The sequence below is a fragment of the Acipenser ruthenus genome, chromosome 8 (assembly GCF_902713425.1).
Source record: "Acipenser ruthenus chromosome 8, fAciRut3.2 maternal haplotype, whole genome shotgun sequence".
In the NCBI taxonomy this organism is placed as follows: Eukaryota; Metazoa; Chordata; class Actinopteri; order Acipenseriformes; family Acipenseridae; genus Acipenser; species Acipenser ruthenus.
In genome coordinates, this window is record NC_081196.1 from 17,773,105 (window position 1) to 17,789,591 (window position 16,487).

The 16,487-nt window shown below is 40.1% G+C and overlaps 1 protein-coding gene across 1 annotated transcript in view; it reads right to left on the reverse strand.

Annotated features, from left to right (window-relative positions):
- Positions 1-16,487, reverse strand: part of LOC117407452 (nectin-3-like) — a 128,367-nt gene that overhangs the window by 41,496 nt on the left and 70,384 nt on the right. The window lies entirely within an intron of this gene.

The window sequence follows — 16,487 nt, forward strand, 5'->3', positions numbered from 1 at the left end:
AAGGAGACAAAACACTCACAACCTCTTGTAAATGTTGGCTAAAATTGGACCTGCCATTTTCAGAGAGTACCATTGTTCTGTATGTCACTGAAAAGGGTTCTAAAACAATAATCCTATAGTTAAAATATTCAACATAACTGAAACCCCTTACTGTTGTGCTTGAAATTTGAAAGCACCACCTGACAGACTATGGGTGGAACAACCTTGACTAAAAGTCCTAGCATTGCAGCCAATAAAACATTGGAGGCTATATCAAGTTTGAAATAATGTTATTTGATAATAACAGGAGTAAAACCAATATGTTCCAGGCACCACTGAGGACCATTAATTATCTCAGTTATCTGAATGCAAAGTTAACTAACACAGTTTACTTAAGGTAAGTAAGGTGAAAGTGTATTTGAAAGTTGTTTTAACTGAAACAATTTAGTGGTATTAAATCTATTCAGTTGATTATGTCAATGTAGTCAACATAAGAGTACGATTTTATTGCACTATTCCACAACAGCATGAGCCGCCTTGTTACATTTATCACCACCTAATCAATTTTAATTAGAGGACAGAGAAGATTGTCACGTTAGGATATTTATGTATTTGTTGTTACCAAGCAGCCTCAGTTTTATTTACCAAATACTGTATTGCTGTTATAATTTATACTCACAACACCATTAAAAGCCTTTAAAAGCCCCCTTGAAAAAACAGTGATTCATATTTTTTCTTTCCTATTGTCTAGAATTAAACTAAAACCCTTTTTAAATTAATGTAGATGTTTTAATTAGTATAGCTCATTTGAACATGTATAGCCGCAGACAAAAGTATTGGCACCCTATACTTAATATAAGATCATTCAAGAAAACATACAAGCATTTAGTGAACATTCACCACTAATTAATGTGACAAAGTACCCAATTTCTGGTAGTTTAACAGACAATCTTTATATAAAAAAAACAACATAAAAAAGCATTTAAGAAATTTAAAATATTTGTTCATGACAAAGTCTTGGCACCCTTGGTTTAGTATTTTGTGTGTCCTTGTTTTGCTTTTATTACGGCTTTCAGACGTTCATGATAATTCTAAACATGTATTTCCTTCAGCGCAGACAGATTGGATCTGCAATGCTTGGCTACAGCTTTTTTCAGATCAGATCAGTGCAAAGCATTTCTATTGGACTGTGAAGGCCATTCCAGAACTTATATTGTCCATAACTTGTGTTTTCATTGTCTTCAAGAATTTGAGAGTTGACTTAGCCATATGCTTTGAGTTGCTGTCGTGTTGGAAGATAAACTGTCTGCTAATCAGTCTACGAGCAGGTGGTATCATTCTTCATTGAAGGCGTTCCCTTTTTTTTGCCAAAAATACTGTGGTCCATTTTTGAGGAAAAGTGATATATTTTAGTCTCATGGACCACAGAATTTTGCCAAATGAATGCTTCAGATTCATCTTCATATTTCTTGGAAAATGTTTTATGAATTTTCTTTAATGTGGTTTGCAGTGAGGTCTAAGTGCATACAGCTCTTCTGCCTTCAGGTGAAGATTCTCCTACCTGCTGTACCCATAATTTTGTGTGGACAGCCACTTCTTTCAAGAGCTTCAGTTGAATTTGTTCTGTGGTGCTTCGTGATTATTGCTTTAATTGTGGATTTTGTTATTCCATATTTATTTGATACTATTCTGTAGCCATTTCCTTTGTTGTAGTTTGCTACGAGTGCTTTTCTCAAATGTAAATCCAACTCCTTTGTCTTGACCATCATCTGCCAATAGTGTTGCCAAAATTTTCTTCAACAGATGTTGGAATTAATTACCTATTTTTTTGGCTGTTGACTTTGTAATGCAGCTTAATTATTGTGCAATGGTTTTCTAATAAATTAATCTATTTTTATATTTACTCTTGGAATAGTCATTTGCTGGCAGTTGGAAGACATGTTTACTTATGATACCTGTAACATATTTAAACAGTTGCACAAGAGGCCGATGTGGCAGCTTCATTTGTTTCAATTGGAATGAACTTCTAATAGAAAGGAGAAATGCTGTTTCAATGGGAGTTCTAAATTTTCTACCACTTAAATTGGCTTGGCTGATCCTACACATCAGGGGCCTAATTTTCAAAGACTGCCCTTTCATTTTGAGGTGCTGGTGCAGTTTAATTTATTTTGAGATTATACAAATCTTCTATTTCCACAAGAGTGTCCTTGTAGAGTTTTAAAAATAAAAAATAAATTAAAAAAAAACTCAATAAGCACCACTTACTGAGTTGAACCTGCAGCTTCCTGGCACCTAATCCCTTCCTTTGCTTCAGACCACAGCAACAGCTTCCATGTCAGCATTAAAGTAAAACATTCACACATCAATAAAAGAAGCAGCCGTCTAGAACTGGCTTAAAGAGTTTCACCAGGGGTGATCCCCATCACAAGTACTAGCTACCTGCATGTGGTTAGAAAGCTCTCACCATAGTACCCTGTCCCATAACGGGTTAAAATTCCTGGTTCTCAAAAACCCAGCAGCCAATTGTTCCCATGAAGCCCTAGCCTGCTACCTCGTTTGCATACTCGTCCAGTATTTATGATTTATATCTAGTTTTGGCCTGACTGCAACAGAATCTGAACCAGCAGGGATCTAGCGCAAACAGGCTAGACAAGCTCTGTATCAATGCAGTATAGGCCTATTTTTTATAATTTAAAACCATAATAGACATATGAGCATAGTCTTGTAATACTTTTAGAGATCATCATAATTGTCTTCCTTCGGTATGGCCAGTGCATTCCTTCCAGTATCAGACAGAGGTAAATAAAGAGCATCTTTCCATCAGTTAAAGGGGATGGATATTATTGTGAACTGCACAATAAAAACACATCAAAAGATGCTCACATCCTGGTAAATGTGTACCAGATTTTTAAAGGCAATGTGGTTACTATAAGTAACTACATGTGTTGCAACTCATTAGAAAGTGTGTAATGTATTTACAAAGGCTGCTTGGAGATTTTATTCAAGTTAAAAGCTATTTGTTTTGTCTGTGTTAGAGGACGCTGAGAAAGTACATTCACTTCACTGTCATGGTTAAAAATATTTCCATTACCATGAATAAATTACATAAACGCTTCCATTACATTCATATCGTGAGAGCTATTTTTTCAATTCTTACTCCATTAGGTTTTAAGGCCAATTTAAATATATTGTTTTGTTAGCTTCATGTACTGTAGTTCCAATCATTCGTTTGGAAACACGATTAACATTTAAATCAGGCTTAGAAAACCTTCAAGATGAATTTAACATGCAAAATTATTCCAAGGGGGTAAGTGGTTTGAAATTAGAGAAACCTCAGGCTCAGTAAACTTCACAAATTTGATACATGTCAGCAAATGGATGTTCTGTTGTGGCAGGGAAATTGAAAACACTATAGTAACCTTCTGTTAAAATTTCAGTGTAGATAAAAGAGATTTCAGAGACCCTCTTCTCCCTGAGAGAACTGAAGATAAAGGTATTCGATTGCTTGTTGAGAGAGTTGCAACTGTTGAAAGCAAGGAAGAGATGGTTGCCATGGGGACCAAAGCAATCGGAGTAAGACCAGGTTCCATGTCTGACAGTGGAGGTTAAATACAAGAAACTAATGTGCTTTATTGACTAAGCTTTGGGGAATCACAGGGAGGGTAAGACAATACGCTTTTCAGAAGGCCATGACAAAAGAATGGTCTGCACTTGGCAACTGAATTGAAATTAAATGACAAACTATAAGACAGATGGGCCTTATAATTTTAAACTAAGGCAAAGATCATTTTCTGACAGGAATAAAGCAATGTATATTGTGGCGGAGTGTCCCGCCCCTATATATATATTTATTATTATTTGTATTTTTGTTTGCAGTGCAGATCAAAGAGCCGCGTATTTGTTTTTGTTTTTATATTTAAAAACCCTGTGAGGATGCGTGGCTGATCAGCTACTGATTATTTAACTAGCTGACAGTCACACAGAGAGCGAGGAGAGAGAAATTACATTTATAAAACAACTGCTAAGTATCGTGCTGGTACTAAAACCAGCACGCTTATTTGTTTGATTATTTGTTTGGCCAACATGCCCTTTGGTTTTGTTGTTTGTTCAAATCTTTTGTTTTGTTTTATTATTTAATAAATATGCTGACCGCAGTAGCGTTCAGCTTCACCCGCCCATCCACTGTTTTGTTTCTGGTACTTCCTGGTCCGTGACGGCACCACACATGCCACTCAACAGCACTCGGTCACAATATGAATAAAACAAGCAATAAAAAAGGTTGCAGGAGCAGTTGAAGTACTGTTGTGAATAGTGTTTTAAACCACTACAATTGTATTATAGGGCATTAATTGTGTTCTTTTCCCCCTCTGTATTTCCCGCTGTTGTTTAACTCTCTGTTGCTGTGTGACCCTAACCTGTGCACGGGGGCATGTTCTGTGTCTCCCCTGTGATTGGCCGTGTTTGTGAGTCAACGTGTGTTCACGTGTTCAGTGTGTTCCCATTGGCCCAGGGTGTGCGGCCAATGGGATGCTTTGAATAAAGGGGCGGGGCTGGGATTATAAGAGGCGCTGCGATGCCCTGTTGTTGTTGTTGGGTTATGGTTGCCATGGTTCCTGAGAAGCTGACTGAGAGCTGCGAGAGCTGTGTGTGGGTGGAGAAAGGGACTGAATAAAGCTTTTGGACCTAAGAACAAGCGTGTCTGTCTCTCCTGTTTTCTGGCTGCACTGTGAAACGCTGCAATATAAAATTTTGTCACATAAATTGCAAATGCCATGACAAATTAAATGAATGATCTGCTGCATACTGGTCATGCCAGAAATACCATAAGAAATAATGGGCCCTATTTAGCAACGTTCACAAACCCCTAAGGCAATCGCAAAACACTTTCAGCAGTTAGCGCAGCAAAATCAGGAGCATGTGTGGGCAGACTTTGCCCACCTATGTGATTTAGCAACCGTGTTTTTGTGCCCACTCGGCAAGTCAGCGTTAGCGCTGAACTTTAGGCGAGTGTCCTCGTTTATACACAAATGTAGCAATTTAGCAAACCATCACAGTGTTAGCCTTTGCTTTTCAATTGACAAGAGGTAAAGAAAAGAGAGAGAAAAGAGAAATAAAAGAAATATGGAGTGTGCACTGGATTTCTACATAGCCAGACAAAGAGAGAGGAGGAGACATCCCCAAATATTTAGAAGGCATCTGTCTTTTCTGAACCAGTCTGACACACAATGTATGCAGCAATTTTGCCTCAACAGACAAACAATCATCTGCCAACTGCTTCAGGGTGACCTGGAAGGAGACATGCGGAGAGCACACACTGTGTCTGTAGCACTAAGGGTACCCACTGCACTAACATTTTATGCCACTGGCTCGTTCCAACGTACTGTGGGTTACTGCAAACCCATAAATATTTGCGACCAAAATATTTGGCGAATCACACCAATAAAACCTATTTTGCTCCAGTAATGTTGGCTATCTGTTGCAATATACAGAGTATGTATTGTTGGTGGAATTTGATGTTGTGTCAAAAATCTTTGGTTTTTTTTTTTTCATACATGAAAAATGCATAATAAAAGGCTTGCACATATTACTTGACTTTACAACAGACACGAGCCAGTCAGCTGTGCAGTGTGAGATCTACCTGCAGCTTTAGTAAAGTGATTTCCCTGGTGTCCTGGGAGCCATCGATTGCAACATTTAAATAGTGAGCGATGCCAACAACTACATCACAGATGTGTATGTAAACCATCCTGGCTCCGCTCATGACTCGCTTATCATCGATAATTTTCAGGTGGCAGCTATGTTTCAACGGGATGACAGTCTGAGAGGCTGGTTGATAGGAGACAACGGGTATCCACTGAAGCGATGGCTACTGTCACTGCTGCTCAACCCCACGACCCCTGCCGAACAGAGATATAACCGTACCTTTTAAATGTGCTTGTACTGTAATTGCGCAAACATTTAGAATCCTGAAAATGAGGGAAGCAGGTGCTGAATCTGAAGCCCCAGCGGTGGAGGTTGCAGATGCTACAAGTGCCAAGCAGGTCAGACAAAGCCTTTATATATTCCTTTTTTTATTTCGTAAGTATTCACTCTCCACCTCCAGGCTGCTAAAAAAAAAAAAAAAATGCTTGCTCACCCTCCTCACTTGGGCTGCTAGACATGTTAATTTGTTTTGCGCTTTTGTCTCCTTTTTTTGGGTTTCAAAATGCCATCCATTCGCTATCGCAGACGCACAGGTGCTCTTAAAGGGAAAGTTTAATCCTTATTGGTTGTAACCTTACTCCTCCCACTGTGCTTTGATTGGCTTGGCGCATGATTCGCTATTTGATATGCGTTAGCCCACGCATAAGACCAGACTTCTAAATCACTTTTTTGTGCGCTATCACTGCGGTTTGCTAAACATAAAGATATTTCATGGAAATCTAGCCACATAATAGCCATTTCATTATTTACTGTATACTGACACCCCAAGACAGTTGATCTAAAATTGTTGTTGACTGGCCCTTACAGCACAAAACTCACAGAAAGTGGTTTGATGCAAATAGCAATCAGTGTACAGTAAGAATGTACAGTTGCTGCCTCAGCTTGTTAAAGACAGTAACTGGACTGTCAACAAGGCCTGCTTGGTACTAGACAGAAAGACTGGCTTTGCATGTGTCACAGGGATAAACCCAGGCATTATGCAAATATCAAGCAATGCTGTTTGGTACCGGTTTGGTGCCTGTAGCACAGTGTAGGTACATTTGTGCACAAAACAGGGTGGGAGCTGCAGCTCCTATACAGTACTTACTGTAACAGGGCTGGTTCAGTATACAGTAGTTTTAACAAAAACACAGCTGTCTCAGAAAACACTAGCAGCAACGCCGCTGTACGGTATGTTACAGTCAAGTACTGTAAAATGATAAAAACAGCGCGAGTCGCGACTCAAGCCGGGTTCACTGCTCTTAAGTACCTGCACGGTGCCTAAACACTAGTACAGTAATTTTGTGCATGCAGCACGGCGGTACACACAGTACAGTACGGTGCACAAGGCACGGTACACACGGTACGATGCAAACGGTATGGTACGGTACACACGGTACGGTGCACATGCCTTACCCATAGCATTCTAAGGTCATCAGTAATCTCTTGTAAAGGGTTAACATTTGCAATAATATCAGTGCTTAATTTGAGCCGGATCCTGTCGGAACAGGATCCGGCACCTCTCAGATTTGACTTTTTTCGTTCCGGCACCTAATTTGCCCGGATCCGGTACCTCTTGCGGCATGATTTATTATTTTTCCACTGTTTGCACTGTAAACATTAACATTCTAATAGAAGCGATCAGTTAACATTTCCTCTGCCTCCTCGTTATTTCTCCCGCCCCCCGTAAAAGCGCATCCTATCCTGCCACACCGATTCCAGACCTGCTCTCTTATTTGTACATAGAGGTTATGGGGCGGGCCGGCGAGGTAAGTAACTGATCTTGAAACAGTGGTTGTCAGCTAGCGAGAGGTCCTCACGTAATCACGTCACGTAGCCTAGGCTAGTCGTCGCCACTGAATTTGAAACGTGTCGTGGGAAAGGAAAGCCAAATCAAAAATGATTTTGATTCATAAACATTAAATTAAATATAGTTTGACAAAAAAAATAATAATATATATTTAGAATCCTGGAGATAACATAACAGTTTGAACCATTAGCATTGTTTAGCTAGCCACCAGTATCAATCTAATTTAATTTAATTTAATCTTTTTAAAATAAAAAAAGTCAATTGCATTTCTTACGTGTTTTTTTCTATACATTTGGAGTCACCCACTGTTTTTTACAATAACAAAAAGTGAGGCTCGAACGAGTGGTATTTGTGGAAGTAATCCGTGGTATTTTATTCAGCACATAGCAAAACGCTGTTTGCCCAATTCCTCTTCTATCCAGTAAACCTTTGGGATTAGTCATGTGATCAATCACACGTTGAAGCACACTTATAACCGCAACATTTACATTTTATATAAACAAAGTTTAAATGTGTATATATTTAGTATTTTTTAGTGTTTAACACAGTAAAATAACATCTAGAAAATGTGTATTTAATGTGCGCATAAAATATAATAGACGTTTAAGAACGTCATCCGTTAAAATGTGCAATATCCTCCTAAAAGGTTGTTGTATAGTAGCTGATACTACGTGTCACTTTGTGGACTAAGGTGAATCGCCGTCATTATTAAATTATAAAATATTTAACGTAGTTGTAAATTGTCATTTATAAAATACATTCATTCCTCAATGTCAAATATGTAATCACAAGTTATATAATTAAGCCTTGGGTACAATAACATTACAATACCAGTAGATGTTTGTATTTATTTATTTTGGAAATTATTATTATTATTATTATTTATTTCTTAGCAGACGCCCTTATCCAGGGCGACTTACAATCGTAAGCAAATACATTTCAAATGAGGTGTATGAGGTGTATATCTCAATTATTATTATTATTATTAATATTATTTAGTAATTTGGCTGGCTTTACTCAAGATGACTTAGAAGTATTAATCATAATTTGTGCAAAATAGTTAATTATAGACATGATTAATTTTGTATGTGTATAAAAAATAACAAACACACATAGGCTACAACTAGTAGCCTATGTGGCAGACTTACACAAGGTTACGTACATAGTAAACTAAGAAGAACTGTAAGAAAAATAATAATTCTGGTGCACAAACTTGTAATCTGAGTTTCTGACAGCGTGAAGCAGCACCCTAGAAAGTACACACCGTCTGGATCATAGATATATAGCTATGGTCTGGAGGATGTAACTGATGCCGTTTTGGCTCACACAGAGTTCTTATCATGCACTAAGTAAGCGGGAATTTGGATCCAACAGGGCACATACGGTCTTCAGTTTCATAACACTCAACGAGCTGAGAGACAACCCGGTTTCCTTGTTATAACGAACAAATCAGCCAGACTCGAGAGGTAAGGAATCACTTCATGACTTTTGATAGGCTGGTAACTCAACTCCTGTGCGCCACGCAGCTTGTTCATAGGGTGAATCAAAAGAACCGATTCAATGGGGACTCTGATCCAATTCCCATCGTTCACCTTAGTGAGTCATTCAAAAAAGAATGATTCGTCACATCACTAGGGAGGACAGTGCAGTTTTTTTAATGTATTTCTTTCTTTTGCCTCCCTGCCTCCTCTAAGGATCCTCCACTGGTTACGGTAACCTTGTTCACTGAGAACGGTGGTAGATCAGTGACCTACAGTTACTGAAGAAGCAATATACATGAATGCCCATCTGTATAGCTTCTGGCTTAACCAAACACAGTCCTAAGACTGGAGGAAGCTGACAGCCTTCGCAATGGCACTGCAAGCAGAACCCAGAGCGGCAACAAAACACTGCGGGAAGGACTGCGAGCAGTCAGACCCGAAGCAGAGCTGAGCCCAGCGACTGCTAGTGAATCGGAAGGGTAACCTCGTTCACTGTACAAGGTACCGGCGGGAATGGGAGCAGGTCTGGGGCCTACAGTTACCACAGGAATGATATGGGGATGCCCACCTAAAACTGAGGAGCACCTACTGCAACAGCCCTAACAGTCTTCAAACTAATTCTGCAAGCATATATTAATGTGGCAACGAGATACTGGGAAAAACTGCAAGCAGCCTGACCCAAAGTGTGCGTCTCGGTCTAACGTAGGACAGCTGAAGCCAGCAGCGATGTTAGCATTTCTGTGAAAAAAAAACCCAGACAAAATACACACAGAAAAACAAATTCTCACATAACACTGTAACAATTTACTTACCGCTATTTTAGTATAATTTTCGTTACAAAAAACGATTTGTTTTAATTTTAAGCTTCAACCGAAGCTAGCAGCTGAAGAGAGACCACAAGTGTCCGACTTAAGGTGAGTGATGCCAGGGAAGGAGCAGCAAAGCTGCTGGCTTTGCGCTGAGCACCAGGCTGCTGAGGGACTTACACGAACAACCACAACTGAGTGCACAAAACATGAACTAAAATTACTATAACACGTAATAATCGCAAAAGTGTAATACACAAGCGATAAAGAGATATAAATCAGATATAAAAATATGTTACTTATCTGTTTGTAGATCTCTCTGTCTCTCCTTGCTTCAGGTCAGTGAAAGGAAAAATGATGACAATGATTCGTACTTGATAGGGAACCTTCTGGATTTAGCAAGAGTTGTAGTGGGAAATTATGTTAATGCATCTGAAGTTGATGAATGGATAAGGTCTGATGAAGAAATGGTGAATTCTGCTACGCAGCCAGCCGTAGAGAACAACGATGACTCAGTGATGAAGACACTGTTCAGCATCATACTCCAATCCCAACTCATGGATGGGCAGAGGAAATGCTGGGAAAGTGTTTATTGTGGGCAGAATCCCAGCCAGACTTCTTATGTATCTCTTTTGCTAGATACATAAGAAGTCTTATGTATTTGTAGCGGTTTGTAGCAGAATGCTGCATCAAAGAGAATTGTCGTCACTGACACCAAAAACTATAAAAGGATAAAAGGCCTTTTTCACCCAAGGACATTAAAAACAAGCGTCTGGTTTTTCTTGCACACGGTACTGTATATTAGGCCTTGTTTGCAGTCTTTTGAGCGGGATGTAGCCTGCTACTGTAAACTCTGAAACTGTTTCAATCCTTTTTTTCTGTATTATGTACTCAAATCATATTTTTGTTTATATAACTTATATAATAGTGTTTAGATGTGCAGTACTGTACTTTCATTTCTTGAGTAAGTACAGTGTGTTGTATAGAAAATACCAATATACAGCTCTTGATTGGGGGAAAAAAAAAGAACTAAAACTAAAACTAACTAAAACTAAAAATCACAAATCGAACGACTACAATTCCAAACTGAAATATCCCTAAATTAACAATAGAAAAGGAAAGAATAATTGTTTTCTAGGAAATAGAAAATGTAGGCTATATCCGTAGCCTTTAAATAAACCTAAATATTCTATCCACTAAATACACTCTTAAACTATGAAATTATCAAAAAGTGAACTGATCTCAATTATTTATAATTATACAAGCAGTGTTTCTTTTAGTCCCTAAAAGAAAGGTTCTTGCTTTAGCCAGTAGGTGGCAGCACGCTCCACACACATCTAGGTGCTCATTATACTGCTTTGCCACTGTCACACGTCTCCCAGTCCTCCAAGGATGGTCCCACACGGTTTTACTTGTAATGCCGCATACAGTTCCAGAAATACTGATGGTTCAACAGGTGGTGAGTGTGGAAACAGTACCGTTAGCTCCGGTTTGGGAAAACATTCATTGTCCTGCTTCTATCCGTCATAGTCCCTATGGCCCCAGAGGATCACAGGAGAGAAACAGAGCCGATGACATCAGTCCTCCAACGGTGTGTCTTGGTACTCTAGTGGTGCTCGTTGTTACCGTCAGTGTAGAAGGCCCTCCCCTTCAGGTCGAAGTTAATGGGTCAATAAGCAGTCCCTCACCAACCCAGAATAGACAACCGAAAAGAAAACAAGGTATCAGGAACTTTAGTCCCGGTTTTGTGACGATAGGAGAGGATTTCTAAACTAGTACACGGACTAGAAAGGGGACAATCGACTTGCAAGAGTTCGTCTTCACCCCAATCTTTATCAAACCAGTTCAGAAGACCACTACTACTGCGGCTAGTTACTGTACCCTTTTACAATTTACAACGACAACCAGCCGACTCCATTTTAGCTGGTATTTTAAACAATAATATTGCCATCTTGACAAGCTCAACCAGAGTTATTTCCCTGCTTCCACTGTCTCTCTCGAATGTTAGCAAATTTTAAAAATAAAGAAAACCATCTCCTCACGCGCAACCCTGTTTGTGGTGTTAATCTATTAACCCTGGTAAGCACAGATATGTTAAAACCTCATAGTGACTTGATTTTTGCTATATGGCTCCCCCCTCTGAAGAAGACGCGCCCTCAGAGGCTCAATCCCCTAATGGTTTGTGTGCCACTCCCCAACGAAATGGAGATACTCTTCCCAGTCTTTAGGGCGTTGTCTCTTTCTTTGTGACCTTTGGGGCCCATGCTGTACTCGGTGAAGCTGAGGGACTGGTTGCCCCTCTCCCAAAATTCTCATCAGCCCTGGGCTGTTCTATTGGTACTGCCGAGGCTGACTCTTCTACGCAACAGTGTAGAAGAGTCCAAGGACACTGTAGCTTAGGAGACAAACCCTGTTTCCGGTTTGGGAAATGCACCCAGACTTTTTCTCCAACGGCGTAGGGCCCACGCCAGGGTCAGTCCCTTTGTCGTTTTTGTCTTTTTGTCACCCTGCGATTTGTTTTGTGTAGCTAATTTTCTACCAAGCTTTAGCTGTCGCTTCATCTCCCTGACATAGTCAGAATGTGCTCGGTATTGCCACTGGGGAGGTCCCCATTCTGTCTACTGGAAGCCTAGCTTTCCTTCCAAAAAGCAGCTCATGTGGTGCCATTCCTATCGATTCCTGTGGGCTACTTCAGAATGCTAGCAAGGTATAAGGGAGTTGTCTGTCCCAGTCATGCTGCGAGTCTTTCACTCACATGGCCAACGTATGCCCTAAAGTGTGGTTATATCTCTCGACCAAGCCGTCTGATTGAGGGTGATAGGGGGATGTCCGTGTTCTCCACTCCTAGAGTACGGCACATTTCTTTAAACAGTGTTGCCTCAAACTGACCCCCCTGGTCAGAATGAAGTGCTCAAACACCAAACCTGCTGACCCACTGTTCAACTAATGTCCGTGCGATGGTCTTGGCTTTGATGTCAGGAATAGCAAAGGCATAGGTCCATTTCGTGAAGTAGTCCACCACAATCATTATATATCGATTCCCTTCATGGGTTACAGGGAGCTCTCCATACAGGTCCACTGCAACACGTTTAAAAGGTCATGAGACAGGATGGGTCATCATTGGTGCTCTGTCTCTTTGGTTAGGATTTTTCCAGCTACCATAGATTCTGCAGCTGCAACACCAGTGTTTCACAGCCCGATGCCAACCTGGCCACTAATACCTTTCCTGCACCTTCCTCGTTGTTTTTCCTGTGCCTAAGTGGCCACCTTCAGGCTTCCACCATCTCTCTCGAATGTTAGCAAATTAAAAAAATAAAGAAAACCATCTCCTCACGCGCAACCCTGTTTGTGGTGTTTATCTAATAACTCTAGTAAGCACAGATATGTTAAAACCTCGTAGCATCTTCATTTCACCGTGTAACAATTTTTTTATTTTTTTTTGGTTCCTGGGTAGTAAGTGTTATTTCCTAATTGCTTATGCCTCAAAAGTATAGAAAATGGCTATTATTCCCCACAAACTTTGCTTTTGTGACCAGGACAGTGATATTTTGAAATTTACCTATTTTCCAGAACATTCCAGATAGATTCAGTGCTGAGTAAACTTGGAGTAACTTCTAGAACTTTCCAGAACTTTCCAGTAATATAAATAGTAGTATAAATACAGGGGCCTTAAGCCCACCAGTTCAGTTTAGTTCCAGCTGCCTAAGTGGATACATATCTGCATTTTTCTGAGATGGCATCAAGGTCATAGGAGACTTCAAAATGGTGGCATTCCTGATGGGTCTCCAAGGCGGTTTTACCAAGTTTCCCTGCTATCTTTGCCTTTGGGACAGCAGGGACACCAAGGCGCACTACCACAGTAGTACGGGACTGGCCACAGCGGACCGAGTTCTCTGTGGGGAGGAACAACGTCAAGTGGGAGCCACTGGTGGACCCCCGGAAGGTGCTGATGCCACCACTGCACATCAAATTGGGCCTTATGAAACAATTTGTCAGAGCTCTAGATAAGGAGTCGGCAGCCTTCAAGTACCTTCAAGACTTCTTCCCTAAGCTGTCTCAGGCAAAGGTCAAAGCCGGTGTCTTCGTCGGACCACAGATAAAGAAGATTCTAGAGTGCAATGAATTCCCCAAGAAGCTCACTCGTAAGGAGAAAGCGGCTTGGAACAGCTTTGTCGCAGTGGTTCAGGGCTTCCTGGGCAATCACAAGGCCGAAAACTATGTGGAGCTGGTTGAGACTGGTGAAGAACTACGGCACAATGGGCTGTAGGATGTCCCTCAAAGTCCATATCCTTGATGCTCATCTTGATAAATTCAAGGAGAACATGGGAGCGTACTCGGAGGAGCAAGGCGAGCGCTTCCACCAGGATATACTGGACTTTGAACGCCGCTACCAAGGACAGTATAACGAGAACATGATGGGAGACTACATTTGGGGGCTGATTCGTGAAAGTGATTTACAGTATAATCGTAAATCTCGAAAAACTACTCACTTCTAAATCTTTTGTAGTCATTTTTGTATTACTTTAGTATAAATACATGTTAATGTTGTTTTTTTCTGACTTTAAGTGAACGAAAAGACACAAATTCGCCCGTTTTCTCATTGGAAATAGGTAAATTTCAAAATATCACTGTCCTGGTCACAAAATCAAAGTTTGTGGGGAATAATAGTCATTTTCTATATTTTTGAGGCATAAGCAATTAGGAAATAACACTTACTACCCAGGAACAAAAATTGTGTTACATAGTGTTTTCACTAAAATATATATAGAGGCATATGAAAGAAAAGGTACACAACGTTTAAAAGATTAAAAAATCTTTTATTTTCAGGACATTTCGGGCAAAAGCCCTTCAGCTGTTTAAAAAGAAAAGTAAACACAGTGCAGTAAACTTGTTGTTATTCAAGAATTGTAATTATACAAAAATTCTGTGGATGGCGTCATGGTTATTAGAATAGAATGTTAATTCCCAGAGGTTCCAAAGTTCCCAGTTTGAAACTAATCTCTCGTTCCTTTTATTTCTGAGCAACATTTGTTCCATAGCACTGATTGATCACACAGCCTGTGATGTTTTCAGCAGTGTGATCATCACTGTTGAAGTGATGGGCTACTGGAAATGCAGTGGTGTTAATGCGAATGCTTCTTAAGTGTTCTACAAACTGGCCTGCTAAAACGCCTTTTAGTTTCCTCTACAATGTGTTGCATTTCTTGCAGATAATGCAGTAGACTATTCCTTTAGAGGTACATGCAAAATGTTCATGAATGTTGAATGAAGATTTAATGCCTCTAATCTCTGTTTCAGAATGAACGTATTTACAGGTATTGCATCATAGTCTAATACATGAATATGTGCCTTTCAAAGGTTCCTGTGACAGATTGAATGATTCTTCCTGTTAGATCTCCTTCCCGACCTGTGAGGGCGCTGTGTAAAAGGAACGGAGTACCCTGGACTGGATGGCCCAACAATTAATTCCCAGGGTTCGACGGAAGTCGGCCATTTAGAAAGGGGGCGGAGCTACGGTGCAGTCAATCATTAACCCAGAAGGTTAACGGTGTGGCATCCACAGATTGGAGGAGCGGTTGTACTCGTTAACCAAGGGGTCATGGTTAACAGTATATAAAGGGGACGTAGTGAGGTGATCTGTTCCTTGATGGTTACGCGAAGACCAAAAGGACCTGTACTGTGATCATTACTGTGTTTTGTTTGTTTTGTCTGTCTGTCTAAAACGCACTGTTTGTTTGTTTGTTTGACTAGACGGATAACACAATCTGGAGCTGTCGCCCACGGCCAGCACTAAACCCGGACAACCCTGCACCTTGTATCACAGATAAATTGTACTTCACAGAGAGCACTACAGCACTCACTTTGGACTAGTGACGGTGTGTGTATGTACTGGACTGTTGTTTATTATTTACAGGACTGCAAACCATAATTCTCCACTGCGCATTACACATCGCTGTTGCCAGCTCTCTAATTGTTTACTGTTTTGGTCATCAGACCATTTGGATTACAATAAAACAGAAACCATTTCACCCGTACTTTGTTGTCTGTCTTTTCTTGTTGGATTACTGCACCTGCACTTCGCCTGCTCTACGAATTACCACTTTGCCATAGTTCCCCAGCAGGACGAACAGCACTGTGTGCCACATACTCTCTTATATTCTTGTCTGTTCTATATGACATCAAGGGGGGAGTCTTGAAAATAGGTGCTGTAGATTGGTTTCTTTGCACAATTGTCTGTATCTTTCTGTTGGTAGGGTGGTAAGTGAGGACCAGAGGGATACTATCATCGGTGTGTTGTATATTGTTATTATATAAAGCATTTTTTCTATTTATATTTGAAATGCAGGATTTAGCTTTAGTAATGATCTTGTCCGGAAAGCCACAATTTCCAAAAAACACACACATTTCCTCGCTTTTGGCGAAGAAATCTTGATTGTCGCTGCAAATACATCAGATTTTATATATGTATATATACTACTTTCTATGTTAAAGTTATATAGTACCAGGTACCCATCTAACACTGTTAGTTATTAAATGAGGATTTGAAGAACAATGGTTCCAGTAGGGAGTAATGGTGGGTGTACTATAAGACACGGCTTACTTAACAAATTAATTGACACTTTTTAAAGCATTCAGTTTGGAGTTTCACACATGCATTACTGTTGCATATCTCAAAGTGTGGACAATGTAGGCCTGCTTTCAAGGCAAATTACTGTTTGTAATCCATCA